The sequence below is a fragment of the Anthonomus grandis genome, chromosome 7, assembly GCF_022605725.1.
Source record: "Anthonomus grandis grandis chromosome 7, icAntGran1.3, whole genome shotgun sequence".
Classification (NCBI taxonomy): domain Eukaryota; kingdom Metazoa; phylum Arthropoda; class Insecta; order Coleoptera; family Curculionidae; genus Anthonomus; species Anthonomus grandis.
Window position 1 is genome coordinate 4,699,655 of NC_065552.1, and position 22,410 is coordinate 4,722,064.

At 31.5% G+C, this 22,410-nt stretch overlaps 1 protein-coding gene across 2 annotated transcripts in view; it reads right to left on the minus strand.

Annotated features, from left to right (window-relative positions):
• Nucleotides 1-18,847, minus strand: part of LOC126738146 (growth arrest-specific protein 2-like) — a 108,899-nt gene extending 90,052 nt beyond the window's left edge. The window contains exon 1 of one of the 2 annotated variants that reach the window (XM_050443322.1): nucleotides 18,535-18,847. The gene's annotated coding sequence lies outside the window, so the exon portion shown is untranslated. Of the gene's footprint in view, nucleotides 1-14,610; nucleotides 14,727-18,534 lie in introns of those variants that run through there. The other variant, XM_050443323.1, reaches the window with a different exon arrangement.
• Between the last annotated feature and the right edge of the window lie 3,563 nt (nucleotides 18,848-22,410).

A 22,410-nucleotide genomic window follows, 5' to 3' on the forward strand; every position in this document is an offset into this window, starting at 1 on the left:
TTTAGGGTTTCAAAGATTCAAAGGTTCAAAGATACAAAAATTTAAGATCTACGATTCGGAATGAATTTGAGATTCGAGATTCAAAATCCAAAAACACTCAAGATTCATGAAAAATCAAGGAAATTCAACGAAATTAGAGGAAATTCAAGAAAAATCAAAAAGCCTCATGAAAATTCACGAAACTTCAAAAAAATTCAAGAAAATTCACGCAAATTCATAAAATTTAAGAAAATTCTAGGAAAAACTCATGAAATTCATGAAAAAAATTCATGAAACTTCAAGAAAATTGAATATTTAAGGTTCAAATGCGTAAAAATTCAAAGATTTAAAGGCTTTAAAGGTTCAATGATTCTGGGTTTATGGTTTAAGTTTCAAGGTCAAACACTCAAAAATTCAAGGCTTAAGGTTTCAGATTAAAGATTCAAAAAACCAAAAATTTAAAAATTTTCGAAACTTCAGAATTTCAAAAATTTAAAAACTGAAAATATAAATAATTCAAAAAATCAAAAATTTAAAAGTTCAAAATTTTAAGATTTATGATTCAAAAAATTAAAGACACAAGAATAAAAGACAAGATTTGCTCAATCAGACACTTAATCAAAGAATCACAGAATCAAAAATCAGACCCAAAGAATCAAAGAATCGAAGAATCGAAGAGTCGAAGATACGAGGAGTCGAGGAATAGAAGATTCGAAGAATCAAAGGAGCAAAGAATCAAAGAGTAGTATTGAAAAAATTACATTGTCAACAAAATTGCAAATTTCAGCTGAAAATGCGATTCAAAGATTCAAAAATTTAATTTAACTTAAAATTTTCCAAGCTTGTCAAAATTTCAAAAATAAATTAAAAATTTCATTTCAAAGAATAAGGATTTCAGGTTCAAAGTTAAGGATCAAAAATTTAGAAATTCAGAGAAAGATCTAAAAGTTCAAAGATTAAAGGATAAAAATCAAATATTTAAAAAATTAAAAAATTATTTATAATTACAAAGATTCAGGGTTTGATTGTTGTTTATATTAACTATGATGTTATTGATAAAGATCAAAGGTTTAAAGAATCGGAAAATCAAAAAATAAAAGAGTCAAATAATCAAATGGGACAAATAGTAATATAGTCAAATAATAAAATAGTCAAAGAATCAAAAAACCAAAGAATCAAAGAGTAGTATTGAAAAAATGAAAATATCAACAAAATTAAAAATTCGAGATGAAAATGTAATTCAAAGATTCAAGAATTCAAATTAGCTTTTAAAATTTTCAATACTTTTCAAGATTCAAAAAATTTCATTTCAAAGAATGAAGAATTTAGGTTCAAGGTCAAGAATCAAAGATTCAAAAATTCAAAGAAAGATTTAAAGTTCAAAGATTCAAGGGTAAAAATCAAAAATGTAAAAATTTAAAAATGTAAAAATGTAAAAATTTAAATATTTGAAAATTTAGAAATTTAAAAATTTTAAATATTAAAAATTTAAAAATTTAAAAATTTAAAAATTTAATCAAAAAATCAAATTAAGAAAATTCAAGAAAAATCAAAAAGCCGCATGAAAATTCAAGAAAATCCAAAAAAATTCAAGGAAATTTAAGAAAGTTCAGGAAAATTTAAGATTATTCGAGAAAATTCAAGAAAATTTTAGGAACTTCTAGAAAATTCAAGAAAATTCAATATTTAAGGTTCAAAGGCGTAACAATTCAAAGATTTAAAGGCTTTAAAAATTCAATGATTCAAGGTTTATGGTTTAAGTTTCAAGGTCAAACACTCAAAAATTCATGGCTTAAGGTTTCAGATTAAAGATTCAAAAAACCAAAAATTTAAAAATTTTCGAAACTTCGAAATTTAAAAAATTTAAAAACTGAAAATATAAAAAATTCAAAAAATTTAAAAGTTCAAAATTTCAAGATTTATGATTCAAAGAATCAAAGTGTCAGAGTCAAGATTTGCTCAATCAGAGTTCAGACACTTAATCAAAGAATCACAGAATCAAAAATCAGACCCAAAGAATCAAAGAAACAAGAATCGAAGAGTCGAAGAATCGAAGAGTCGAAGATACGAGGAGTCGAGGAGTCAAGGAATCGAGAATTCGAAGAATCAAAGAGTAGTATTGAAAAAATTACATTGTCAACAAAATTGGAAATTTCAGGTGAAAATGCGATTCAAAGATTCAAAAATTTAATTAATTAAAACTAAAAAAAAAATTAAAACTTAAAATTTTCCAAGCTTGTCAAAAATTTTAAAAAAAATTAAAAATAAATTACAAATTTCATTTTAAAGAATGAAGATTTCAGGTTCAAAGTTAAGGATCAAAAATTTAGAAATTCAGAGAAAGATCTAAAAGTTTAAAGATTCAAGGATAAAAATCAAATATTTAAAAAGTTAAAAATTTCAAAAAATAATTTATAATTACAAAGATTCAGGGTTTAAGTTTATTTTTTGTTTACCTTTCCTAAACATCAAAGGTTTAAAGAATCGAAGAATCGAAAAATAAAAGAGTCAAATAATCAAATAGTAATATAGTCAAATAGTAAAATAGTCAAAAAACCAAAGGATCAAAGAGTAATATTAAAAAAAAGAAAATGTCAACAAAATTCAAAATTCGAGATGAAAATGTGAGTGAAAGATTTAAGAATTCAAATTAGCTTTATTTTATTAAGCAAAATTTTCAAAAATTTAAAAAATTTCATTTCAAAGAATGAAGAATTTAGGTTCAAGGTTAAGGATTCAAAAGTTTATAGTTGATTGGGTTAAAGGTTTAAATTGGAAGTTTGAGATTCAAGTTTCAAGGTTCGAAAATTCTAGGTCAAAGTACAAAGATTCAAGATCCTCGATTCGGAATGAATTTGAGATGGAAAATCCAAGACAACTCAAAATTCATGAAAATTGAAGAGAATGAAGTCAAAGAGCCTCATGAAAATTAAAGGAAATTCAAAAAGAATCTAAAAAATTCAAGAAAACTTAAGCAAATTCAATAAAATTTTAGAAAATTCTAGGAACATCTAGAAAGTTCAAGAAAATGTAATATTTAAGGTTCAAAGGCGTAAAAGTTGAAAGATTCATAGGCTTTAAAGATTCAATGATTCAAGGTTTATGGTTTAAGTTTCAATATCAAACACTCAAAAATTCAAGGCTTAAGGTTTCAGATTAAAGATAAAAAAAATGAAAAATTCAAAAATTTTAAAATTTCAAAAATTTAAAAACTGAAAATATTTAAAAAAATTTTAAGGAAATTTAAAAATCTAGTTTCGAAGAATCAAAGAATCGAAGATTCGAAGAATCAAAGAGTAGTATTGAAAAATTTAAATTGTCAACTAAATTCGAAATTCGAGCTGAAAATGCGATTCAAAGATTCAAAAATTTAATTTAGCTTTTAAAATTTTCCAAACTTGTCATAAATTCAAAAAATTTTAAAAATAAATTAAAAATTTAAAAATTTCGTTTCAAAAGAATGAAGAATTTAGGTTCAAGGTTAAGGATCAAAGATTCAAAAATTCAAAGAAAGATTTAAAAGTTCAAAGATTCAAGGGTAAAAATCAAAAAAATGTACAAATTTAAAAATGTAAAAATTTAAAAATTTAAAAATTTAATCAAAAAATCAAATCAAGAAAAATCAAAAAGCCGCAAGAAAATTCATGAAAATTCAAGAAAATCCAAAAAAATTCAAGGAAATTTAAGAAAGTTCAAGAAAATTCAAGAAAACTCGAGAAAATTCAAGAAAGTTTATGAAAATTTTAGGAACTTCTAGAAAGTTTAAGAAAATTCAATATTTAAGGTTCAAAGGCGTAAACATTCAAAGATTTAAAGGCTTTAAAAGTTCAATGATTCAAGGTTTATGGTTTAAGTTTTAAGATCAAACACCCAAAAATTCAATGCTTAAGGTTTCAGATTAAAGATTCAAAAAATGAAAAATTTAAAAATTTAAAAACTGAAAATATAAAAAATTTAAAAAATCAAAAATTTAAAAATTTAAAAAAAAAATTAAGGAAATTTAAAAATCTAGTATCAAAGAATCGAAGAACTGAAGAATCGAAGAATCAAAGAACCAAAGAATCGAGAACTTGAGGAATCAAAGAGTCGAAGAGTCGAAGAATCAAAGAGTAGTATTGAAAAAATTAAATTGTCAACTAAATTCAAAATTCCAGCTGAAAATGCGTTTGAAAGATTCAAACATTTAATTTAGCTTTTAAAATGTTTCATACTTGTCAAAAATTAAAAAAATAAATTAAAAACTTAAAAATTTCATTTCAAAGAATGAAGATTTCAGGTTCAAAGTTAAGGATCAAAAATTCAGAAATTTTAAAGAAAGATTTAAAAGTACAAAGAGTCAAGGATAAAAATCAAATATTTAAAAAGTTAAAAATTTTAAAAAATTATTTATAATTATTACAAATATCCAGGGTTTGAGTGTTGTTTACCTTTGATCTTTGTCAAAGGTTTAAAGAATCGAAGAATCGGAAAATCAAAAAATAAGAGAAACAAATAATCAAATAGGATAAAAAGTAATATAGTCAAATTGTAGTAAAATAGTCAAAGAATCAAAAAACCAAAGAATCAAAGAGTAGTATTGAAAAAATGAAAATGTCAAATGTAAAAATCAAAAATGTAAAAATGTAAGAATTTAAAAATTTAGAAATTTAAAAATTTATAAGTCTAAAAACTAAAAAATTAAAAAATTAAAAAATTAAAAAATTAAAAAATTATTAATTATTTTTTACCTCTGCTAAAGATCAAAGAATCAAAGCACCGAAAAAATCGGCAAATCAAAAAATCGAAGAATCAAAAAATTAAAGAGTCAAAGAATCGAAGAAATTAAAGCATCAAAGAGTAGTATTGAAAATGGGAAATTGTCAACAAAATTCGAGCTGAAAATGTTACCAATAATTCAAAAACAGTTAAAGTTAGACCAATAGTACGCTTATTAAAAAACACTCACAATCGACTATAGAATCCGAAAATGTAATAACAAAATGGGGTATTCCATTTAAAAAACACAACATTTATGGCGTAATTCTTTCGTTTCTCCAGCAATTATTTTTTTATTATGATTTTCAAATTCTCCCAGCTATAATACATCGATTCCCTATCTTTTTCTTATTCCCTGATTTTCTTGAAAAACTACGTGGAAATTCAAAAAGTATGCCATTTTTTCTTCTTAAATACAATAGCATTGTCATATCTAGAATGTTGTATTCCCATCTCAATTTAAAGCGTGATAATGAAATAATGTGTTTTTTCTACGTAACTAAATAACCTATGCCGGAACAATAAAATTTTAAGAGGACCCAGACAGTATGATGAAAAATATGGTAAACAATAACACCTTGCGTTATTACTCCCCCTGATAATACCTAATACCTTGATATTGATGCAACATGAGTAAATTAAAAAAATTAATCTACAACCGCGTTTACATATGCACTTTCTTTAATCCCATTAATTTATAGCAGAAAAACAAAAGTTCGTGTGGGCAAAAGTACACAAAATACATGTCACCGATATTTATGTCAACGACGGTTTAGCAGAAAGAGACCGCGGCAAGCTGATCGATCGCACACAAGATTACCGGTAATTAACGCATATTAATCAACACCTGGATAACAATATTGCGATGTGACGCCCACTGGAACATTTTTACAACAATATTAAGTTTTTTTTTCTAATTGATCTATGGGCATTTTTATTTTCCCTTTCAATGCGAGTAACGTTCTTCACTAAGAGTGGATTCCTATCAAAATTGAATTTATTGATTTTGCATCTTCATTTTCGTCTTTATTCGGCATGCTCCTCTATGGCACTCTGGCATTTAATTAAAGACTTAATCACCAGAGGACATTTAAGGAGAAATTTTAGTCTGCATGTTTACATTTCCAGGTTTCGATTTCATAGAAGAAAGCTCTGTTTTAATACGGTCAAGTGAAAAATTAAAGCCGTTTGTGATATCTTTTAGGTTTAGGTTATTTTTTAACTTCTTATTTTTTATCTTTTAACTTCTTCAAATGATTGGCTATATATTACGTGCTTTTAAAAGGAGAGCTATTTATTTAAATAGTCAGTTCTTATTAATATTATTAGTAGATCAGCCACTAGTAGGACAAGCTCATGGTTGTCCTTTCCCAACTTTAAACTGATTTGCCTCTAGATGGAATTCTGAAGTGCATTGAGGAGTGACGTAGCAAACGCTCCTTCTAAGTTTAGGAATGTTGTCATTGCTACTTTTCTGACAGGAGCATATCGAGGGCTGGACGGCAGGACCTCGTAACCCTTAAAGTAAGAATTTTACAGGAGAGAAGAAAAATCAATTAAAATACAGAAAAAAAATTCTCCGCGTTTTTGCTTTTAAGTTAAATTTAAAATTAATACGAAAATATATAATACGATACAAATTTGAATTAATTTTTATTTACAGAAACATTTATGTCGGTTACAAAGTACTGCATTTTTAAAGTGTTGCTTACGAGGTAATGCACAAAGAACAGTAACACGAAATTCTATAATCCATAACCATTGTTTATTGAAAAACCAGTAAATAATAGAAACTAAAACAAATTTTATGCTTACAAAATACACAGAATATAATTAAATAAAATAAACTTCAATTCTAAATAAAACCAAAAATATTTTATTGTTAAATAAAAACTGTAATCACAAAAAATAGAAACTTCGTTAAAATATTGTCGATACAACAAGATAATCATTTTGCATCAAAAGGCAGATTATCGTAAAATGGCCAACAATCTTGAGGTATACATTTTTTTTTTTATTGCTTGAAGATGGTCATATCATCATACATGGTCATTCGTTTTGGTTATTTTATTTTTCTGTTTATACAGGGTGTCTCACGACGAATACAAAATATACCTAGAATTTCACGTGGAAGCCAAAAATGTAAAAATATATAGGGTGTTCCATTAAAAATAACGAAGTTGACACCTACTTCCGGTATAACCGGAAACGTCACAACTGTCAAAATATTTTAGCTGTGTCGATGGGGGCCCCATCGATTGGGCCATGTTGCTAAATTTTCAAATTTTTTTAAAAATTAGTTTCTGAGATATCGATCGCGTCTATTCGTCGTAAGACACCCTGTATAGGGCGGGAAATTCAATAAGCTCAAATTTTTTTATTTTATTTGGACGATTGAAGATCTCATGACATAATTCATCGTTAAAATCCAGTTTAAACTTGATAAGACCTCCATAATACTCTAATGCTCGAATATCCGTCACAAACGGGGTTTTTGATGGTTTTATCGACTTATCGACTACTAAAATCCCTAAAAAAATCGAAATCTTTTGTTTTTGCCACGTATGGTGTCGAATGTCTGGCTTCGCATGTAATTCTCAAATAATCACTAGGTAAGTATATTTCTTTGTTTTTAAGTCGCTTTTTTATTGCGCTATGCACTAAGTCACACTCCATGCATTTGAGTATGACCCTTTTCAAGGAATTTTTGGGTGATTTTCACTCAGGTATATTAAAGCATTGGCCAAAATCGCATTTCTATTCTGAGCAGTACACCCATCGGAGTATATTATAATAGGTTTTTTGTCACAACCACTAAGAAATTTTTCTTCAAGAAAATCAAGCAAAAAAGATGCGTATGTTGAGGCCTGTCCATCTGCTTGAGTTTCATTATACCAATAGCAAACTACTTCTTTAGTAGCCAAATTGTAAATATGTGTAGAAAAGTTGCCTTTTACTACCAGTATTCACCAAAAAAAATCTCAGTTCAATCAACCTAAAACTTCTACTGCCCAAACAGCTTTGAAAATTGGAATTTTCCCAATAGTAAAAAAACATATATATAATTTTTTATTATTTTTAATAATATCTTATTAGTAATTATTACTGGATATTTACGTAAAGAAGGTATTACAAAACATTCCCAGAACCAAACAGCAACTCAATATAACGACCTTAAAACAATACTACATGTTCTTTGACACCGCGTTGCGCCGGCTAAGCGCCGACGAGGCAATCAAAGATTAGTTAAAGTAAGATAGTTAAAAGATATGGGAATAAATACTACAGAGGATTCATCAAAAATTGTCGACCGCAGTAAAATTCGAAGAGAAAGGGCAAAATCTCGATCTGACCTCAAGAGAAAAGATAAAGAAGAAGGTTCTGAATTCGTATATGGAATATATTTCGATGGAAAAAGAGACCAGACGTTAGTTCAAACTAATGAAGAAGGAATTTCGTCCAAGAAAACGAAGATTGAGGAGCATATAGTCCTAGTTTCAGACCCAGGATCCAAATACATTGGTCATTTGACACCTGCATCTGGCAATTCGCAAAGTATAAAGAGAAGCATTCTAGAATTTTTGGAGCATAATTTTGACGTTTCTAATTTGTGGGCTATAGGTTGTGATGGTACAGCAGTAAATACTGGTAATAAGAATGGAATTATTAGACAGCTTGAGCTCTCGCTGAATCGATCCCTACAATGGTTTGTTTGCCTATTGCACGCAAACGAACTACCTTTAAGACATTTGCTGCAACATTTGGACGGAAAAACCACTGAGATAAAGCAATTAGAAGAAAAATGTGAAACCTTACAACCTACAAATTTTAAAAGGATACAAATTACTTTGCCTGAAATTAGTGCTAATCAACTTAGCACCGACCAACAATACCTATATGAAATTTGTAATGCCATTTCAAAAGGTAACATCTCTTTGAACTTGTCGAAAAGGAATCCAGGTAAAATGGCGGATTTTACGATTATATGTCTCCTCAGAGAAACCATCACAAAATCTATTCTAGCAAAATATGTCATGAAAGTGTATGCCACCACATGGTTTGCAATCAAAATCCAACCATCATGTCGTCATGGGAGCAAGCATCTATTTGGTATGATTGAAAAATCAAGATTTTTACCAGAAGATTTAATAAAAATCATAGACCCAGTAATTCATCGGCTATTTTGGTCATCCTGAAAATTTCTTATTGGCTATGTTGGTCGCAAAACAGTGAGAGAATTATGTCTCAGAAGATTATTGAAGTGTAGGAAAACAGCAAACCAACAGGAAATTGGTTTCAGAAAACAGGTTGGATTTAAAAAAAAAAAAAAGTGTCAGTTGCTGTATGTGGAAATACAGCAAGGGATGGATTTATAAGGGCACGAATTGCTTCTAGAGCTAGTTTGCCAGTATTCGAGTCAAAAAGTCAATACCTTCAAGTTTTTAATGAAAATTAATCACAAAAGTACAAATAAGGGTGGGAGGGTGGTGGAACTCGATATGCAGCTACCTCCACGCGGTGAGTTCTGGGTTATTTCCATCAAAAATAACAGATTTTTGATAAAAATAAGCGAAGAGCTGCATCACGGCTATAAAAAATATTTTCTTTAACTAATGAAATTTCAAGGTCAAATGGGCAGTAGAAGATGGCAATATTTTAAGCCACTTATTTTTTCTAGAATAGACCATTATACTAGGCAACTTTTCCACATATAGGTGAACTGATTTAAGGATTTTTTTTTCGATGCCGTTTTCACTCCACCATATTGTACATCCATTGTAATAACGTTACATCTTTCCAATAGTGCATCTGCTTTATCTTTTTCTTTCTCAGCTCTGGCCCTATTTTTCGCATCTACAGTGTGTCCCACTTAAAAGTTAGCCACCCCTCTAAAATTTTTGTTTCTTAACCAATTTTCAAAAACTTTTTTTTGTTGGATAGATGGTCAAAAATGGCACTTATGAGCCAAGTTCGACATTTAGAGAAAGCAGGTCATGGCCTACTGTATTCAAGTTTGAAGTGCGAAAAATCGAGAAGTAGTATTAGCGATATTAATTTTTGAAAAATGGTACTGGATTATTGTTCAGGACCACTTAAAACATAAGTGTACCAAATTTGGTTATGATAGTATACAGGGTGTTGAAATAAATTGGAGTCAAAATTTTAAAAGGCGCATTAACATTCTTAATCAAATACGAATATTTTTTAAATTTTTGGCTAATTGGCATACGTCTTGAGAACACAAAGGTTGGAAATATCCTCCAATAAACAACAATCGATCATATTATCATACTATTTTGGGCTCAATTTGTTTGTTTTTTTATGAGTTTGCTTGTTAAATTCCAAAAATATGATTGTGTCTGGTTAAAAATTATTTTGTGGGAATTTTACCCAAGTATGCTATGAAAGAAAATGTTCCTGACAGTTTGTCAAAGTTTTCATGCATTTAGTTCATTTTGACTGCTTGTCGAACAATTATGGGTGATTATAATTTAAACGAAAGAGTTAAAGTAGTGCGGCTAGTTAGCGATGGAGTTAGAACATTTCGTGAAGCTGCAGCTGAATTTAACAGGAGACATCCTGGTAAAAACATCCACCATTCAACAATAGCCAGAATAAACTACGGGTTTGATCAGTCTGGTTCAGTAGGCGGAGTACGTCCTCATTTACATCGTAATCGAGCAAATAATAATAACCAAATAATTCTTGAATACTTTAATGCTAATCCGCAATCTAGCATTAGAGTTGTTAGTGCCAACTTAAATATTTCCAAAAATTGCATATGGAGGTGTTTAAAGAAAAATAACAAGAAGCCTTTCAAGCCTATATTCCTTTACACTTTGGAACACGGGGATAAAGAACGCAGGATGGAATATTGTTTGTGGTTACAAGGCGAGTATTTGGCTAACCCTACATTTTTGAAAAATATTTTATACACCGATGAGGCAACATTTACTACAAACGGCATTGTGTCATCTCAGAATATTATAATGTGGAGTAACGTAAATCCCCATTGGGTGATACAATGTAAAAGGCAGTATTCGCAGAAAATTAACGTATGGTGAGGTATCTTAAACGAACGTATAATCGGGCCGTTCTTCTTTAATGAAAATCTAAATGGACCTAATTTTCCTCAATTCCTGGAAGGTGATTTTAGTGACGTAATCGATGATTTGTCGTTAGCCGAAACAAGAAACTTACACATACAATTTGACGGTGCGCCTTTCCACAATGCAGTGGTAGTGCGGAATTGGCTAAATCAGAGTTATCCGAATCGATGGATAGGACGAAACAGTCCATTAATTCAGTGGCCAGCACGTTCCCCCGACCTTTCTCCCTTAGATTTTTTTCTTTGGGGAACCCTTAAAAACAAATTGTACAAATCAAGACCGCAAACTCTACATGATCTTTGTGAGCGCATTAGACAAGAGTGTAATGAAATAAGCAGGGTACAGTTAAGAAGGGTGGTAGTAAACAACAGAAGACGCATAGAAAAATGTATAAGAATTAATGAAGGACATATTGAAGGAACTAATATTTAGTTTTGTGGTATTCATTTTTAAATTTGAGTGTTAGCAAAGATAAAATACTAGTAGTATTATTATCTTTGGTGTTAGGTAATTCCTTAAGGTAATTATTTTCAGTTTTTGCTGCTTAGCCTACATTACATTATTAAGTAACTAGTGAAGTGTGAATTGCAACCTAACAATGAAATAAAACTAAAAAATTTATAAATGAAGTTGTATTATTGTGAAGCCCAAAATAGTATGATAATATGATCGATTATTGTTTATTGAAGGATATTTCCAACCTTTGTGTTCTCAAGACGCATGCCAATTAGCCAAAAATTTAAAAAATATTCGTATTTGATTAAGAATGTTATTGCGCCTTTTAAAAATTTTACTCCAATTCATTTCAACACCCTACATACTATCATAACCAAATTTGGTACACTTATGTTTTAAGTGGTCCTGAACAATAATCCAGTACCATTTTTCAAAAATAAATATCGCTAATACTACTTCTCGATTTTTCGCACTTCAAACTTGAATACAGTAGGCCATGACCTGCTTTCTCTAAATGTCGAACTTGGCTCATAAGTGCCATTTTTGACCATCTATCCAACAAAAAAAAGTTTTTGAAAATTGGTTAAGAAACAAAAATTTTAGAGGGGTGGCTAACCCTTAAGTGGGACACACTGTATGTGCTTATTGTAGTCTTCATCAGATACGTTTCCATTTTTAAACATAAAACAAAGATCGCACTGATCCTTTCGAGGAGAAAAAATAGCAATCTTCATTGATGTAGCAACCTGCCTTAATAGCTTAAAACAAAGAGCTTTACGATTTTCAGTCTGACATTCCTGTTGGTAAACTTTATACAAATCGTTCCAAGACTGAAAATTTTGCTCTAGATAAAGCCTGTCTGTATCCTTCCTACAGTAATGGGATGGTAATTTATTTAATTTAGTTAAAAATGTGTCTAAAAATTCTCTATCTTTCTTAAAAATATCTAGACGCTTCACTTGGGTATCACGTGCTTTTACTATCCCATGATTTGCCGATAAAGCCCAAGATCTTGCAGACCATTCTCCTAAGCTTAAAGTATTAAGATACAAACTGGAAAGTGAGCATTGCTTAAAATAAGATGGTATTTCAATGTTATGGACCGTCTTGAATTTTATGTTTCAGGCCTTTTCCTGTCACATACCTTTACTGTGGTTGCTACAAACACTTTTCTTTGTTCCCAGGACATCTCTGACCAAAATTTGGAAAAAATATTTTTTCTATCATCATCCGTAAATTTTCGGCACTGTTTTGAGGGATCTTTGCAATTGCATCGAGGCTTTAGACGTCTTTCTTCTCGTGGAGTATCATGAAAAGTATTGTTTTGACCCTTCGGTTTCCTAAATCCAACGTATTTCCCTCCACTCATTCTTTGTTTTTTGTTGACTTCTCTTTTTCTTTGGCCTTTGATACGTTTCTTTATTTCTAATTGCGTTTCATCTTCTGAACTGGAGCTGTTTTCTAGCACACTAGCGTCAGGCGTGTTCGTATCTTCAATCGCGTCTCCTGTGGCCATTGATTCTGGATCTGATTGAATTTCTGCGTCTATCAAACTTATTTCATCACTTTGTCGTTCTTTTGGCGTTGAAGTTTCGATCTCAGAAGTCTCTAAAGTGCTCTCTGGTTGCTGCTGGGAAATACAAAGCTCTTCTCTAACTATCCCTTCTTGAATTGCGTCTTCCATCAGGCAACTTTTTTGTTCTTTTGGGTTTTCCTTTATAATTGAACTTCTTATCTCAGAAGTTTCCAAAGTGCTTTCGAGTTGATGCTGGGACATGCTAAAGTCATCTGCAAGAACTATCTCTGCCTTCAGCAAAGATATTGAAACTATTAAAAGAATCGCTTAAATTGGCTCTGCCTGGGAGATTTTCTTGATCTTCGCTTGGGCTTTGAGCCAGTGCATTCATCATAATTTTTCTTGTTCGGCTTGACATCTTTAGCTGTCGTGTTGAAAAATCAGCCTATAAGAGATACACATGTGTTAGTATATCTAGTAAAATTGTAGTAGCAAATCTAGTAGGAAAAGGTGGACATTCCCACACGATCTTTAAAATTGCCTTTCGAGGCACAAGCCAAGGCTAGCAAAACAAAGTTCGAAAATGTATTAAGTACCTTTTCTTACGACTAATTGACTGTATGATATGACTAATAAAAATAAATAAAAAATATGACTAATTACTAGCAAATTACTGACTAAAATTGCCATTTAAAATTACATTATTTAAACGTACATGTACCCAAATAAAATCACACCATGTAAAATAAAAAGAAAATTCAATGATATACAAAAAGTTATTCTGGACTTACCTCTGAACACCACAACCGTTTACGGGAAACTGAGCGGTCACGAGGTTAATGTGTTAACAATTTGGCGCGAAATAGATACGAGGTTATGTTTTCTTTTAAATTCTGCTTAACGCTAACTGCTCAATAGATGGCGAGACTAATTCTGAAAAGAAATATATCAAAATCCCATTTTAATAATTTTTGCGGGTTACGAGGTCCTGCCTTCCGGCCCTCGATGTGTCCAACAGTGACATGCCAAGAGACTATTTCCACGTGCCCCGGCAAAAACTCCCAACGTCCCAACAAATTATACACATTTTTTCTTTGACAGCGTTAAAACTAATAAATAATTTTTCCAATAGCGCGTTTCGACCGGAGCGACCAGTTTTTAATTACGGTTGTCGCTTCGATACGTGTTTACAACCCATCGGTTGCCTTTTATTTCTCTGTTTTTTCTTCTTACAAAGGTTAGTTGATTTATAGACCACGTGACGTTGGACCCTGGACGGCAAAAATGATGAGGGGTTTTATTTTATACGATCGCGAATCTCGTTGCGTTTTCCCACGATTGTGTTTTGTGAATTAAGACAGTTGGCAACCCTAGATCGAGACAGACCGACCTAACCTAAAAATATCCTGGCAAAAGTTGCTCATTCAACCTAAATTTAATATTTTTAATTCGAAATTAATATGCATATAGTGTTAATTCTTCGTAATGTAAATAACACGTCAAACGAATGTTCATTGAGCGCTAATTAACCAAAAAATCGATACGATTTATCGCTGTTTTGCCACCGATATATTATTTTTTTCGCGATAATTGGATGCAATACCTAATCAATAATAATGACGCCTATTTAGGTCTGCCCTGATCTTCACGCACCAGCGAGCATGTAAACGCAATAATAAATCAACAATTTAACTGTTGCATTGGCGTTTTGCGCTGCTCGCCGCACAAACGTAAATAAATTCGGGAATTTCACGTTTATGAATAAACAATGTTTTATATAAATATAAAACTTACCGGTATGTATATTCTCTTTTATATTAAACTCTTTAAGTTCAACAATACGGTGGGAAATTATTTGAAATTTAACGTCACACTGACATTTAAAGATGGCCGACTGTCAACAAATTTTGACAGATGTAGGGTTGTTATGACAATCAGGGTTGCCACACCATTTTTTTTGTAGCAATTGTACTAGACTTGACATATTTCCTAATATTCTTAAACGTTTGTGAATAAATACATAAAAATGCAAAGCCATACTCTCTGTTACCTTTTGAGTAAAGGTGGGCACATTATGTTAAATCTGTCAGTTATTTGTTATTGATATTAAAAAATGGCTGACTATCAAATTTTAACAGAGGCAGGGTTGTGACAAACAGGGCTGCCACACCATTTTTTTTTGTAATTATTGTAATAACCTTGACGTATTTCCTAATGTTCTTAAACGTTTGTGAATAAATACATAAAAATACAAAGCGATATTTTCTTTTACCTTTTGAGTAAAGGTGGACACATTATGTTAAATGAACATTAATCTGTCAGTTATATATTATTGATATTTAAAGATGGCCGACTATCAAATCTTGACAGATGCAGGATTGTTGTGACAATCAGGGTTGCCACACCATTTTTTTTTGTAACAATTGTAATAGACTTGACGTATGTCCTAATATTCTTAAACGTTTGTGAATAAATACATAAAAATACAAAGCGATATTTTCTTTCACCTTTTGAGTAAAGGTGGACACATTTTGTTAAATGAACATTAATCTGTCAGTAAAGATGGCCGACTATCAAATTTTGACAGAGGCAGGATTGTTGTGACAATCAGGGTTGCCACACCATTTTTTTTTGTAACAATTGTAATAGACTTGACGTATGTCCTAATATTCTTAAACGTTTGTGAATAAATACATAAAAATACAAAGCGATATTTTCTTTTACCTTTTGAGTAAAGGTGAACACATTTTGTTAAATGAACATTAATCTGTCAGTAAAGATGGCCGACTATCAAATCTTGACAGATTCAGGATTGTTGTGACAATCAGGGTTGCCACACCATTTTTTTTTTGTAACAATTGTAATAGACTTGACGTATGTCCTAATATTCTTAAACGTTTGTGAATAAATACATACAAATACAAAGCGATATTTTCTTTTACCTTTTGAGTAAAGGTGAACACATTTTGTTAAATGAACATTAATCTGTCAGTAAAGATGGCCGACTATCAAATTTTGACAGAGGCAGGATTGTTGTGACAATCAGGGTTGCCACACCATTTTTTTTTTGTAACAATTGTAATAGACTTGACGTGTGTCCTAATATTCTTAAACGTTTGTGAATAAATACCTAAAAATACAAAGCGATATTTTCTTTTACCTTTTGAGTAAAGGTGGACACATTATGTTAAATGAACATTAATCTGTCAGTAAAGATGGCCGGCTATCAAATTTTGACAGAGGCAGGATTGTTGTGACAATCAGGGTTGCCACACCATTTTTTTTTGTAACAATTGTAATAGACTTGACGTATGTCCTAATATTCTTAAACGTTTGAGAATAAATACATAAAAATGCAAAGCGTTACTCTCTTTTGATTTTTTACTAAAGATGAAACAATAATGTTAAATTTGACGTTAATCCGGGGGTTGTTTGTCATTAACATTTAAAGATGGCTGACTGTCAAATTTTAACAGAGACAACGTTGTTGTGACAAGCAGTGTTGTCATGTAATTTTTTTTTGTAAAGATTGTAGTAGATCCTAATATTCTAGAACGTTAAGTATGTTAAGTTTGACTTTAATCTCACAGTAGTTTGTCATTGACATTTGGAGATGGCCGACTGTCAAATTTTGACTAAGGCGGAGTTGTTATGACGATCAGTGTTGCTACATAATTTTTTTTGGTAACAATTGCTAATGTCCTGAACGTTTATGAATAAATAGATAAAGATTGAAAACAATACTCTCTTTTACCTTTTGACTAAACGTGGAAAAATTATGTTAAATTTGACGGTAATCTGACAGTTGCTCGTCATTGACATTTGAAGATGTCAAGTTTTGATAATCGGCCATTATCATAAAAAATCGGGATAACAGTGTTGCCACACATTGTAATAGACTTTTTGTATTTTCTAATAGTCTTGAACGTTTATGAGTGAATAGATAAAGATGCAAAACGACATTCTCTTTTACCTTTTGAGTAAAGATGTAAAAATTATGTCAAATTTGACAGTTGTTTCTTATTTGCGTGTAAAGATGGCCGACTGTCAAATTTTGACTGAGACAGGGTTATTGTGCCAATCAGTGTTGCCACACCATTTTTTTTCGTAACTACAACCGTTAAAAGATTTAGATAGTCTATACAAGATGTTATAATGATTTATTGTATTTTCTAATTTTCTTGAATATGTATGAATAAACCCATAAAGATGCTAAAATTTGACGTTAATCTGACAGTTGTTTGTCATTGGCATTTAAATATGTCAAATTTTTACAATCGGCCATCGTGATAAAAACAGGGTTGCCACACCACATATTTGGTAGTAATAATGGAAAATTGTATTAGATTTGTAATAATTATAAGAAATAAGGCGTCTTTTGTAATTATTTCAAAACCTTTTTACACGGGGGAAAATTACTTAAAATCTGACGTTTCTATTTTAATCTGACAGTTGAGATTTCACTGCCAAACTGACAGAAACAGACTCGTCATAACAATCAGTGCAGCCACGCCATTTTTTTTAGTAGGGATAAAATAAAAATAAATGGAGTGTGGAACACTGAAATCAAGCAGGCTTGGGTGACATTTACATTGAATTATAATGTAAGGTTGCTAAAATGCCTTATTTTTAAGTAAACTGCCTGGTTTTTTTAGGATTCCATATATTTTCCTTATTGACGTAAACACTACGTATAATAATAGCGCAAATTAGTCTTAGTGTCATTAATAAAAACAGTTTGGCAACGTAGTATTCCTACAATAAAATCACTGGCTTGACATAAATGACGTAGTACTAAATTTCAAAATGACGTAAGGGCGCCATCTTGGATAATAGTTATACGTTTGTATTCAGTGTTGCCACATTTCTTTATGGTAACAGTTCTATTACAATTGTATGGGATGCGGCAACACTAGAAATAAATGGACTATAGTCAAATTTACTTAGAATCTTAACGCAGCGTTGCCAAAGTGACCAGAATTCCAACAATTCTTACTTTATCAAGATTACTAAATTTTATTCAATATTTTTTGTGTTCCATAAAAAAGGGTTAGGTTTGGCAAAAGCGTGGCAACATCGTAATTGAAAATATGTACAACCAATATCTAGTGTTCCTGCAATATTTTTGAAATACGACGTGAAGACAGTATCGAATATTCTGACAATATTTCAATAAGTACAAGAATATTCCGAATATGATATGATTAAAAAAAAAAGATTTTTTTGTAATTTTTGTTTTAAATTAAATTTGGCAACTCTGACAAATGACCAGATGCATTAAAAGTTGCCTTAAATTGACTTCCGGAGTGACAACCGGAAATGACAATGACTTTTAAATTTTAAATGCAATCTCCTGTCAAATTTTGACATTTGTTTCTAGAAATATTTAAATTTTAATCTAGTGCGCCTTGACTATGTTACAGTCAATTTATATGTATCACAACACGTACATTTTTTCCAAGAACTGACTGAAACTAAGTCATGGCGAGCTAGATTAAAATTGAAATACATATTTCAAGCCAAAAATGTCAAATATGACATGTGAGCTCTCCAAATGTTCAAAATGTCACTTTCCCTAAAAAAACAAAAGAGTATACAGAGGGTCACAAAAACGCCTTTTAACTCATACAGAGTGACCAAATTTAATTTTCTTCTTCTAAAAAATTAAAAATGTTAATAAAAGGAACATTAGTAAATTAACGCAATCTTACAACTTACCTTTTAAGTCACTTAAAAAAAAATCCAACAGAAACAAGTCCTTTAATAATTAAGCCGGCTTTTAATATATAAGTTCACGAGTGGCGGCGCAAACCGGTCGTAAAACACCCCATTTTTGCGCAGAACCCTTTAAACCACCCCCTCGACCAGACTTTCTGTCATAAAAACTCCCCCAAAAAAAAAACAAAAACAATAACAGGCACCTCTTCCGTGGCCAACTACGATACGCGCGACTACTTAAACAAATGAAATGCAGTAGGAGCAGCAGCACGGCACACCGCGATTTTCGGAATGCATCAACGACTGTAGTGTTTCTGTGTGGCTGCGTTCAGCTGTTTTACGACGAAACGCTTTCGCTATCAGTGATGTGATAAAGAGAGACAGACGATGGGGGAGGCAGGAGCTCCTGCTCTCGTGGGAAAATACATTTTCTTCCTATAGAGCAGACTCCTTGTATACAGGGTGGGAGTAGGAAAGCATTTGGAGAAAAAAACGGTGTTTAATAAATTATCATTAAAGTAGAGTGGAATTTTTCAAAAGGGTAGATTTTACGTTTTTTTATTATATTACAATATTCTATAGGAAAAGCACCTCTACACTAGGATACAGCATAGATAAACGCGCATGCGCAAAAATATCCAGATAGATGTGGCGCAGCTAACGGGACTGTCACTGTCAAATCTATCAGCTGTCACTTTTCGATGTTGCCACAGATGTTAGATGTCAAATCTATGTTTCAAAGCCACCTCATTTAAAATTGTCTTAAGTAATATAGTCATGGCACACTATATTAAAATATAGATATTTAAGATAGAAATGTCAACATTTTCCACTTGAGAGGTGAACTGGTGTTGCCAGTTTTAAATCTATTGTCACTGTCAACTGTCACATGGTTGACATTTCTGTTTTGTAGATGGTTGTCTTTATGTATGTCAAATCTATTTTTCCTCATTTAAATTGTCATAAATAATATAGTCATGGCACATTAATATTCAGATATATAAGTTAGAAAATCAGTCAACATTTGCTATTTAAGCTCTGAATTGTGACTGTCAACAGTGTTGCCAATTTTAAATGTATTTCTAACCTGGATAGTTATATAAATCAATTTATGTATTAAACCGCAGATTTCAGCTGTTTTACGAAGAAACGCTTTCGCTATCACTAATGTGATAAAGAGAGACAGACGATGGGGGAGGCAGGAGCTCCTGCTCTCGTGGGAAAATACATTTTCTTCCTATAGAGCAGACTCCTTGTATACAGGGTAGGAGTAGGAAAGCATTTGGAGAAAAAAACGGTGTTTAATAAATGATCATTAAAGTAGTGTGGAATTTTTCAAAAGGGTAGATTTTATGTTTTTTTATTATATTACCATATTCCATAGGAAAAGCACCTCTACACTAGGATACAGCATAGATAAACGCGCATGCGCAAAAATATCCAGATAGATGTGGCGCAGCTAACGGGACTGTCACTGTCAAATCTATCAGCTGTCACATTTCGACGTTAGATGTCAAATCTATGTTTCAAAGCCACCTCATTTAAAATTGTCTTAAATAATATAGTCATGGCACACTATATTAAAATATAGATATTTAAGATAGAAATGTCAACATTTTCCACTTGAGAGGTGAACTGTCACTCTGAATTGTCATATTGTTGACGCTGAAATCGGTGTTGCCAGTTTTAAATCTATTGTCACATGGTTGACAGTTCTGTTTTGTAGATGGTTGTCTTTATGTATGTCAAATCTATTTAAATTGTCATAAAACATAGCCATGTCACACCATATTAATATTCAGATATATAAGTTGGAAAATCAGTCAACATTTGCTATTTAAGGTCTGAATTGTGACTGTCAATTGTGTTGCTAATTTAAAATCTATTTCTAACCGGAACCCTTATATAAATCAATTTAAGTATTAAACAGGAGATTTTATTGACATAATTAACACATTCTAAACAAATTCTTCGTGGGTAGAAACTGCATCTCTTTAATATCCGCTTGTCGCCCATACATCTTTATTAAACAAAAATTATGTCATTGCATACAGGGATATGACCATAAATAATTATAAACTAGGAAAATTTTGGGCACTTGGCAACGTGGTTACGTCATTGGGAATAAACTGTCAAACACCAGTGTTCCTTTCTAATCCAAAAAAGAAAGAAACTTAATTTATACCTGAATGGTATCTTCATAACATAACTCCAAAACAAAACTGTCATCTGTCAGACATCTGACAGAGAAGTCGAACGTCACTTGCAGCATGGCAAATACAGCTTGCCAAAAAAATGGCGCGTAATTCAAAATGTAAAACAGTGTCTATCCTCTTAACGTTTACGCCATCCTTATGTCATCTGTAAAGATGTTTATGTTTACGTGCCTCGATGCCCCCGATCGTTAATAATGAAATTGTTTATTAAAGAAACCGCCCATTTGATCTGATTAACATACACCCATCACCCGTCATGTGAGTAATAAGATTTTAAATAATTATTTACAATAGAGATGAATTAAATGTAACTGCGCAAATAAGTAAATAAAACTGTATGTATTTATGAGGGTTATAAAAGAGTTGCTGTACCCTAAACTTATTTGGTCATATATGACAAGTTTGTCATGTGTCAAGCCACCACTGAAACGAGGTACATCGCGGGTCAGTTGTGATCTGTCACCTGTCACTTGTCTTCTTATAACGCATTCTTTTCAAAGGAAAATATGTATATATTGCATCGATAAAAGTAAAAACCCACGTATGTACGTGTTGTTCTTCACAAGAATGCGGTAATTAATAGTGAAATTAAGGTTAAATGTATTTTTAAATGGCAATTATTTAAAAACGTAATTTAAGTCCATTTATTTCAAATTAACACGTTGATTTGTAATCTATCATTAAGACAAAAGGAATTTTAATTTTTCGACGTTTCGACGACTTTCATTGACCATCATCAAGCTTTAGAATCCCTCCACCCCAAAAATCAACGATGATTAATTGAGTCATAATAACTTAAAATATTCTCTGGAAAAGTGCAGGATGAACTTTTCCATATATACCCTGTCTTGTCTCACACATCCTCAGGGCCATAAGTCTGTCCCTTTCTAACACGACTGATCAATACGTGTAGCTCTAAAACTCAGCCTCCAGACGCTCTATGACGTGCCCCTATTAATTTATTAAAAAAAAACAACCTCATTGAAAGCGCAAGCCAGTGTAGACATATACTTCACGGGGGTGCTGCGGGCATAACCACCCTACGGCCCAACCCGGTTAAGACAGGGGTGTATTCGGCAGGAAAAGGATTTTCTGTTTGTTAAAAAGGGACAGATTTATGGAAAATTTTTACAGTACGGCAACGTCGCAATAAAAAATTAGGATAGATTACAAATTTTATGTGTATATCGATGCCCATCCCTAATTTGCTTAAGCAGATGACAAGTGACATGACGTCAAGGTCAAGCCAACAGATTCAACGTCTATCGAATAAAAAGCATCATTACCGGCATACTAAGATTGGCAACATAGCAATATTGATAATGCACATTATTTTTTGAATAAAATTCATTTCTGCCAACCGAATCTAAGGTTAATTTTCTATAAAATTATAATATTAGGTCCCATCTTTTAATTTCAAACTGTGACCAGTGTATACTATGGAACGGATATTTTCGAAGAAGTAACAGCTATCGCTGATAACCATACGCAAGCCTTGATGTCGGTAACAAGGATTTCTGTATTTCACACCTTTGACGGTTGTCACGCGTATTTTGACGTGCGACTTTCTCGAAAAAGGACCGAACTTAACCTAAAATTTGTTATCAAAAATAAATCGAAAAAGATGAGAGCAAAAACAAATTTTATTAAATTTTGCCAA